Raw genomic sequence first — 9,990 nt, 5'->3', positions numbered from 1 at the left:
CGAACTTCTTTTCATTTCTACTTTCCCAGGCTCTGCACCTGTCTTTTCCTGACCCCCATGCTGGATCCCAGACCACCTCTGCCTTCCTTCTCTGCCGGAGAATTTGTTTTGGTGTAATACTTTTAATGGGTTATTTGCAGATAAAATATCCTGAATGCAGGCCTTTGGACTCCATTATTTTTGCAAAGTCTATGAAGGCAGTGTCCAGCAATTCCTCTTGTAGTATTAGATTGGATCAGTTTCAATCTGTGATTCCTGATTATGTGGACAAGCTGTTTTGGGAGGTGAAGCCTACCACTAGTTCTGGATCCTTGCCCAACTTGGCTGCTTCTAGCAAGCAGATTGCTAGAGGTGTCCTAGTTAATGCATCACTGAGGGAGGGTAGCGTGCCCCCTTGTTTGAAGGAGGAAATGGTTAGACCACTCCTTAAGATGTCTTCCCTGGATCCCTTAGCAATGGACAGTTACAGGCCAGTCTGCAGTAGGGATGTGCACGGTTCAAAGGCGGGGGGGGTACCTTTAAGGACTCACTCGTGTGCACATTGGGTCCATGCACACACTCTCCCGACATTTGTTGTATTTGTTGTATTGTTTTTATGCCTGTTTTTATATGTTTTTATACTTTTAACATGATGTTTTTATTGTCTTTTTATTGTATGTTTTTAACTTTTGTAAACCGCCTTGGGGTTATCTTTTTAACGAAAGGCGGTATAGAAATGCAAAAATAAATAAATAAATAAATAAATAAATGTGCACGTGCACCAGGTACTTCTGGTCATTTCCAGTCTGAGGAGGCAATGGGGTGGTAGGGAGGTATGCTGCTGCACCGCTGGACCCTTTTAAATTGCAGCACCGGTGGGGAAACGTGGCAGGGGCGGTGAGTGCAGCCTCTCCAGTCCTTAAAGGTAACCTCCCACCTTCGAACCAGTTGAATAGCCATTCTTTTGAACCTGTTTGCACGCTTGTAAAAGGGCCTCCGAACAGGTTCATGCATGTCTCTATTCTCCAGTCTCCCATGCTTGGGTAGGGGATTAAGAGAGTGGTGGCTGACCAGCTCTAGGCGGTTTTGGATTTTCTAGACCCATTTAAAAGTGGCTTTAGAGCTGGCTATGGGGATGAGACAGCCTTGTTCCACCTGATGGATGACCTTTACTGGGAATTGACAGAAGGAGTCTGACTCTGCTGGTTCTGTTGGATCTCTTGGCGGCATTCAATACCATTGAACATGGTATCCTTCTGTATCACCTGGGCAAGCTGGGGCTAGGAGGCATTGCTTCGCAGTGGTTCTGCTTCTATCTCTTGGGTAGATTCCAGATGGTGGAACTTGGTGACAGTTGCTTCTCAAAACAGGAGCTGCTATATGGTGTCCCTCAGGGCTCCATTCTGTCACCAGTGCTTTTTAATATCTACATGAAACCACTAGGTGAGGTCATCAAGAGATTAGGTGCAGGGTGTTATCAGTATGCTGATGAAACCCAAATCTATTTCTCCTTGTCATCATCATCATCATCATCATCATCATCATCATCAGGAAATAACGTTCATTCCCTAAATGCCTGCCTACAGGCAGGAAAGGGCTGGATAAGGGATAACAAATTAAAATTGAATCCAAGCAAGATGGAGGTGCTCATTGAGGGGAATTGGCATTTGAGGGAGGAATTAGATCTTCCTGTGCTGAATGGAATTACACTCCCCCAGAAGGAACAGGTACGCAGCTTGGGAGTACTCTTGAGCCCAGGCCTCACTCATCTGAGGTGGAGGCTATGGCCAAGAGTGCCTACCATTAGTTCCAGCTGATTCAATGGCTGCATCCATTCCTTGAAGAGAATGATCTCAAAAAAGTGGTGCATCAGCTGGTAATCTCCAGGCTTCACTATTGCACTGAGTTTTGTTTTTGTTTTACATAGTTCAGAAACTTCAGTTAGTTCAAAATGCGGCAGCTAGATTTGTCTCTAGGGTATCCCAGAGAGTCCATATTATGTCTGTACTCAAAGAGATGTACTGGCTGCCGATATGTATCCAGGCAAAATACAAAGTGCTGATTATTACCTTTAAACCCTTAAGGGCCAAGGCCCGGGTTGCCTTAGAGAATGCTTTCTTCTGTATGATCCCTACTGCATGTTAAGGAATGTCTGGTGGTAACTATGAAACGGGCCTTCTCTTTAGTTTCTCCTCGGCTGTGTAATGCATTCCTGGCAGATATCCCTAGCCTGGGTTCATTGTTCACCTTCTAGAGAGCCCTTAAAACCTTTTTGTTTGTTCTGGCCTTTTAGGGTTTTTTAAATTGTTTGTAAATATTTTTAAAACATTTATTTATTTCACATATTTTTATACCGCCCAGAGAACTTGCATTTTGGGCAGTATAAAAATATGTTAAATAAACAAACAAACAAATAAATAAATAAAATTGTTTGATGGTTTTAAATGTTTATTTGATGTTTGTATTTATTGTTTTAAAATGATCAAGTCACGGGTTTGGTTTTGTCCCTGTGCATCACCTAGAGCCTTTTGGATGGGGCAGTATAAAAATACAACAAAGAAACAAACATATACATAACACTTTCAGGGCTTGCTCTCACTTATCTGCTGTCCATCTGCTGGTTCGCTGACCAACTTCTCTCTCCTATCTTCCTTTCTTGGGGTCCTCTCTTCTTGCCCTTCAATTCTTCCACTGGAGCTTCTACCAGCTTCTCCCCTTCTCTCCCTCTCCCTTTCCCCCTCACCACTCTCCAACCAATTTTCTCCACTAAGCAGAGCATCCACCACTGCTTCCCTCCCTGTCCTTGTCAATCATAGTCATAACTACATATTAATAGTCATAAGATGAGCTAAGGTATTGAGCCTGGACACATGCCCATCTGAGTGTCCAAGTCACATGAGAACCTTCCTCATTAGCATCATAGTCATGCCCCCTTATTGTATTCAATAAAATATGTATTCATATGGACTTTTAAACCTGTGGTTGTGACTTTCCTTGGGAAACTGCCTGTTTTATAACCAAACCAAAAAGGAGCCAAAAGCACATCTTGTGACTGGCACAGAGAGCCACAGTTAGAACCACTAAAAGGAGAGGCAGATGCTATTTATTGGTCAAAAATCTGCATTAAATGGATCAGTCTCCTCCAAAAGACTGGGAGTAAGGAAAACTGTCCCATGTCCTTGAGCTTCAGCAGGTAATGGCCCTTCCAGTGCAGCAGTCCTGAAGGTAACTGGGGCCTCAGACATTTGCTAAATTTGAATGAGCAAGAAAAGAAGCATTAAGATCAAACCTTTTCAATTTATTATTATTGAGAAAGGGGCTTATTCTTCCCTTGAGCATATTCTTAGGGTGACTTCAGATTTGTCTCTTCAATAGTCGGCCAGGGGCAAAGATGATATGAAGGTGAAATATGGAGCAAAGAGAAAATGTAAACCCTATTATGATAACTCTCCTTCCCTCACATCAAAGCTCTGGTTTTTTTCCTGCCAATCACTTTGCATACAGACTTCTCTTTCCCTGATTTGGAAATGCATACTGGTAGCCTGTGATACAATTTACTTGTAAACAGCATCACATGTAGCCCTATTATATATTTCCAGGTTTGGACGAGATCTCACAGTGTGGTGGGGGCGGGGGGGGGAGGAGGACATACTATGATTTTTTAAATTGATGTTTTATGCTTTTATGAGCCACCTTGAATGTGTATACAGGAAGGCAAGAGTTGTTGTTTTTTTAAAAATACATACATACATTTAGATTGGGAAAACAGTAAGTAGACTTACATGCATTGTAAAGAAAAAAATCCCCAAAGGTTACTATTATGAGGTCACAGTCTTTAAAATCAATATTCTGGTGTTCAACAACAACAACAACAACAACAAGAAGTACTACAACAACAAGAAATACAAAGTTAAAATACTCAACCGCTTACTGGAGCTCATCGTCCAATGCCAGGGGTGGTTCTTCATTGAACAATAATGAACTGGAAACAATAAAAGTCTGAGAAGTGATGCCACCAACAAAGAGGTCTCCTGGCTGATGATAATCATGAAGTGGAGGGTGTGGATGACTTACAATGCATGTGCTGTGCACAGACTGAGAAAGCAGGACCAGTAGCAAGAATACCAGTAACACCATCATGAATACACCACAGCAGTCTAGAATATACGGTATCAAATGGCAGATTGGTGTTTCAGAGGAATTATCAGTGATTGTGCAGGAAGCAACTTTAAATGAAAAAACAACAAGATTTTGATATTTCTTACTGACTAAAACATAGGCTAATAAAACAATAAGCAGACTAACAGTCTCTTATGCAGAGAGAGGGAGAACCTCTCAGTTTGAATTCAGGACAGCAAGTGAGGAGCAGGCAAACAAACCCAGTCTCCTCCCCCAAGCGAGTACAATTCAAACAGACAAGCATATCCTATACAAAGAATAGAGACAATGCTATAGCAAATCCCAGCATTCCCAAACCCAGATTCCTCCCACAAGCCAGTACACCTAGGTAATTGGGGCACCCTGACTGCCCCTGCTATCCGCCCCCCTGCTGTGTAGCCCCCCCAAAACCTTCTTTGGGGGGCCTCCTGAAGCCACCCTGCAACTGCCCCACTGTGCAGAACCTCTGTTTCCACACACCCATAATTTAAGATGCCATTTGTGCAGCCGAGAGGGGGTGGCCAGGAGGTGAGCCCAGCAGGCCTAACCTCCTGCCACACACACACACACAATTATCAAGAGCTGCTGCGCTGAACAGACAGGCCCAGTGGTTGCTCCGTCCACCACCTCCATGGTGGGAGGCCTGCTTGGCTCACCCTTGGGCACCACCCCTCAGCCACGCACATGATGGCTTAAATTATGGGGGGAATGGAGGTCCAGCACATCATGGCAGGTGTGATGTGGCTGCAGGAGCCCCCCCCCCCAAAAAAAACCTTGGAGGCCACAGACCAGGACCCCGAGGTCCAGAGGTAAGAGCACCTCTGAGTACACATAATACATTTAAATAGACCAGCATATCCTATACACAGAAAAGTGTCAATGCTACAGCAAATCCCAACAAATCCTTGGCTGTGCCTAATCTCTAGTCCTACCTCTGAATGCTGCATGATAATTCTCGACCTTCACAGAGTATGCCATGAGTTCAGCTAGTGATATATAAATATTTGTAATAATTGTAGTCTTGTCCGAGGAAACCCCAAAGGGGGTGTTTTTCAGCAACCTATGTAATTGCAGTATTTTAATCGTAATAGTAATTATTGTTTCTATATCTGGGATTTCTTGTTTATAACAGGATTTGTTTTTATGATCTTAACGGGGGGGAGGGGAATCTCTCTATGCTGGAAATCAAGGAGATCTTGACTTTGGAATGATGCACTTTAATCAATGGATACCAGAAGCATGGGCTTACGTCAGGGCTGCTCAACTTCAGCCCTCTGGTAGATGTTGGCTTACTACTCCCATAATCCCTGGCTATTGGCGACTGTGGCTGGGGATTATGGGAGTCATAGTCCAAAGCAGCTTGGGGAGGGGGCAGAGTTGAGCAGGCCTGTTTTATGGACTGCATAGATATCTGTTCATGTAAGAGAGATATGTGCATGCAGCTTGCTGCAGCTTGCAAATCATGCCTGTGCTACTGACAGAAGGCATGACTGCTGCACGCCTCCTAAACATTATGAATATGCAGTGACAATACTACTCTCATCATTCCCAATGAGAATAGTGTCACAACTTCACCATCATTGATGGCACTGTGGTAGCTGGAAACACTTTAGATCAGAGGTTCCCAATCTATGGTCCTCCAGATGTTGCTGAACTGCAAATCCCATGGTTCCCAGCCACAAATTGTAGCTGAGAATGATGGGAGTTGTAGATCAGCATCATCTGGAGGACCACATGTTGGGAACCTCTGGTTTGGATGCAGCTGCGCTACCTTAGTCTGCACGTCAATGGGTATTCCTACCCCAAAGGGTACTGCTAGTCCTAATAATTGTGAAGAAATGCTTCCCATGCTAGAGTCAGTGATCTTACTGCACCCAGTATTAAATGCTGAACTGTTTGCAATATTCATTTTGGGGGAAAGATTGACTTGTTCCTTTCCTCTGAGATATCTTATGTGCAACTGCACATAACGTGAAACCAGAGGTTGCTGGAATCATCTAACTTTTCAAAGCATGAATCTCATTGCAGACATTTATCCAACTATGGCCTGGCAATTTCTGGTTTCAGGGAAGGGGATGTGCTCCTTCTTCCTGGTCCACTGAGGCCACATTCCAGCAAGTACGGTTACACTCACATCACCAGACTGTGGGCAAGGTGTCAGCACTTCTCCAGGGCAGCATCCATTGGCTACGACCATCAAGGGGGCATGCCAAGTGTGTTTGTGTCTCCTATAAAGCCCTAAACGGCTTGGGCCCTGGGTATCTAAGAGAATGTCGTCTTCGTCATGAACCCTTCCACCCATTGAGATCATCAGGAGAGGTCCGTATACAGTTGCCACCGGCTGGTCTGGTGGCTACTCGGGGATGGGCCTTCTCCACTGCTTCCCTGAAGATTTAGAATGTGCTCCCTGCTGAAATAAGTGCCTCCCCATCTCTGACAAGTAGGGGTGTGCATTTTGGAATTTTCTTGTTTTGATTTGTATCCGAATCGAAACACCCCCGTTTTGTTTTGTACCCAAATTTTCTGAATCCGAATCAGCCCTGTTTTGTTTTGTAGCTGAATTTTCCAAATCCGAATCCGAATCAATTTGGATTTTTAAAAAGGGTACCAGGGCAAAAAGAGTGGGTGGTGGTGGTAGTGTCCAATGGGTGGAAGCTACCACCCAAATTTCAAAGGAATTAGGCAAAGGGCTGATATTTTGTGAATTTTTTAAGTTTACACATCTTTAAGAATTTTCCCATAGGGAATAATGGGGATTCCAGCAAATGTATCGCTTCAAATCAAGGGGAAAAGGATGACCCAGAGTGGAGTGTGGTGGGTGGTAGTGCCCAAAGGGGGCAAGGAAACTTCCAGAATTATCTCAAAAGAATTAGGAACATAGGAAACTGCCATATATTGAGTCAGACCATTGGTCTATCTAGCTCAGTATTGTCTTCACAGACTGGCAGCGGCTTCTCCAAGGTTGCAGGCAGGAATCTCTCTCAGCCCTATCTTGGAGAAGCTAGGGAGGGAACTTGAAACCTTCTGCTCTTCCCAGAGCGGCTTCATCCCCTGAGGGGAATATCTTGCAGTGCTCACACACCAAGTCTCCCATTCATATGCAACCAGGGCAGATCCTGCTTAGCTATGGAGACAAGTCATGCTCAACCACAAGACCAGTTCTCCTCTCCATTGGGCAAAGGGCTGATCTTTTGTGAATTGTTGAAGTTTACGTGTCTTTTAAGATTTCTCCCATAGGGAATAATGGAGGTTTCAGCAGCCTCATAATTCCACTTGCGGGGCACTGGGGTTTCCCAGAGCGAGGGGCTGTGTAGTGCACATAGGGTGCCAACCACCTCCATACCCACAAGTCCTTGGGGTACTGGGTTTTGTGTTTCTGAGGTGTTCATTGTAGAGTCTCTGGTATTATATAAGATTTTCAGTGAAAAACAAGAATCCACTCTCATATGCTACCAGAGAATCTACACTCTGAACACCACAGAAACAACAGAACCCAGCACCCCATGGGTTAGCAACCCTTCCCCTGGCCAATGTGGGGTCAGTAAAAAGTGGCAAGAAGCAAAAAAAGCCAATGGGGAACAAGGAGGGAATTGTCAGCAGGTCAGCTCAGATGCAGAGAAATCGACTTCATGTTGCTAGGTATTCAATCAATCAATCATCTTTAGTATGGTCTTAGACCAGCATATGCTAGATATTCAATAATCTGACAGGTTAACACAAGGATAGGCAGCCTGGGGTTCTCCAGCTGTTTTTGGACTACAATTCCCAACATTCCCAGCTGTAATGAATGGTGGCTGGGGATGACAGGAGTGGTAGTGCACGAACATCTGGAGTACATGAAAATACTCCACTTGTCACATGTTTTGAATCTTTTTTGGTAATAAAATGTCATTATTGGACTTCTGCTGTGTCTTTCATAGTATCAAACAAAATTTCCTGCTCTTCCAATCCCTTAGGGGAGGGGAAGCAGAACCCCAAACCCCTTGTAAAACTTTTAGAGCAAAACCAGCTCAATGAACCTCCCAATAGTTTCAATGAGAAATTCACCTTAATTGGATTATTTAGATAAACAATTAAGTTTCAATGAGGAGTGATGGTTCCAGGTGGCAGTTTGCTACAATCAGAGCAGGATTACAATGGCAAGCTTTGATTGCGGGGGCTGTTGCCCTCCAAACCAGTGTTCCCTGTAACGGAGAAACCCAGATATTGGTTACTACAACTCCCACCATCCCTAGCCAAAGGCCACTGCAGCTGGGGATGGTGGGAGTTGCAGTCAATACCATCTGGGAATCCCTGTGACAGGGAATACTGCTCCAAACACAACCCACTTCTTGCCTCCAAGAGATATGCACCGAAAAGCTGAGAAAGAACTCTGAGTTAGCATCCTCAATTGAAGTAGCTGCTCAAAAGGAATATGGAGAAACAAACACGGCTGGTAACTGCAAGCACAATTTGCAAAACGACCCCCAACAACCTCTATCAAGATAAGGGGAGGCAGGCTCACTTAGAGAGAAGGGAGCCCATCAGATGGTTCCCTGATAAAAGCCTCCTCAAGCATGTAGCCAACACTGATACATGCTCTGAACATCTGACAAAATGTCCATTATAAGAGAGGTATCTTTATCACAAAGTCTACCAGTTACCCTTCCCCTACTAATTCTGAACAATTCTTTTTTGTGGGAGTCCATGACTAACATCATGACCAAGATATGCCAATCTGGGAGGCTAAAGAGATATGATCCAGGCTATGGAAAGCCATACTGAATTGCAAACACATGACAACCAACCAGGGAAAATACATTTTGGATCATGTGCCAACAGCCTGGAGGTACATAATGGTAAATAATAAGATCTTATGAGGCAGGGTTTTCACCTCTGTCTAGTGGAAGAGGCTTCCCCCCATATTCTTCTGGGTCCAAGTGATTCTTTGTCCCAAAGATTGCCTTTAGGATGGTGTTTGTTCAAATAGGGAAACATATGCAAAGCATAAAACACTCTAGACAGGAGCAATTAAGAGACTCCAAATATCAAAAGGATATTTGATGGTTGTTTTTTCCTCAACTTCTGGGCCTTTAAAAGAAAGAAGGCTGTGCTGGAGGCACAGCTACCAGCATGGGGTGGCCTTTGGGGGTGGCCTTTGTGGGTGAGATTGGGGGCTGAGACCAGTTTTACTCTCTTGGGTTCCTTCCCTACAGTGCCAGGGTCTCTTTTATTGCCCAGCTATTTACAACTATGTGTCAGGGCTCTGGTATAGGTGGGGGGATACGGGGCACTTCTGGGAGTTCTGCAGCAGTTATTACAGTAGTGGTGGGGAAAAGATTTGTCATTGGTAGGCAAGCATGACATTACAGAGGAAGGGAGACCAAGAATTTAATCATTGTTTCCTCTTGTGTCTATCCTGTCAGCTCTCAAGCCTCAGGAAGCAGTTCCATATGCCGTCAGAACTTGACCTTGCTCCTTTAAAATGTCAGGTGGGTTCCAAATAAGACCCAAATCATCCATGTTTGATCATGGATGAGGGTACCAACTTGTCTTCTATCACTGAGACCTAGTTGAGGAGGCTAGTGGCCCAGTATGGGCTCAGATCCTCCCTACTGGTTACTCAGTGGTGGAGCAGGTTTGGGGAATGGGGTGGGGTGGGGGAGGAGTCGCTGTGATCCATCAGAATACCATCTCCCTTACCAGTATCCCTGTGAGACAATTGGACCATATTGAGTGTGTGTATCTTGGCCTGGGGACTCAGGATAGATTGGGGATTCTATTGTTGTATTGAGCACCCTGTTGAGTAATGGAGTCCCTAACTGAGCTGACGAAGCTGGCCGCAGAGTTGGTGTTTGAGTCACCCAGGCTTTT

This window comes from Hemicordylus capensis, chromosome 6 (assembly GCF_027244095.1).
Source record: "Hemicordylus capensis ecotype Gifberg chromosome 6, rHemCap1.1.pri, whole genome shotgun sequence".
NCBI classification, from domain to species: domain Eukaryota; kingdom Metazoa; phylum Chordata; class Lepidosauria; order Squamata; family Cordylidae; genus Hemicordylus; species Hemicordylus capensis.
This window is presented reverse-complemented; position numbering follows the sequence as displayed.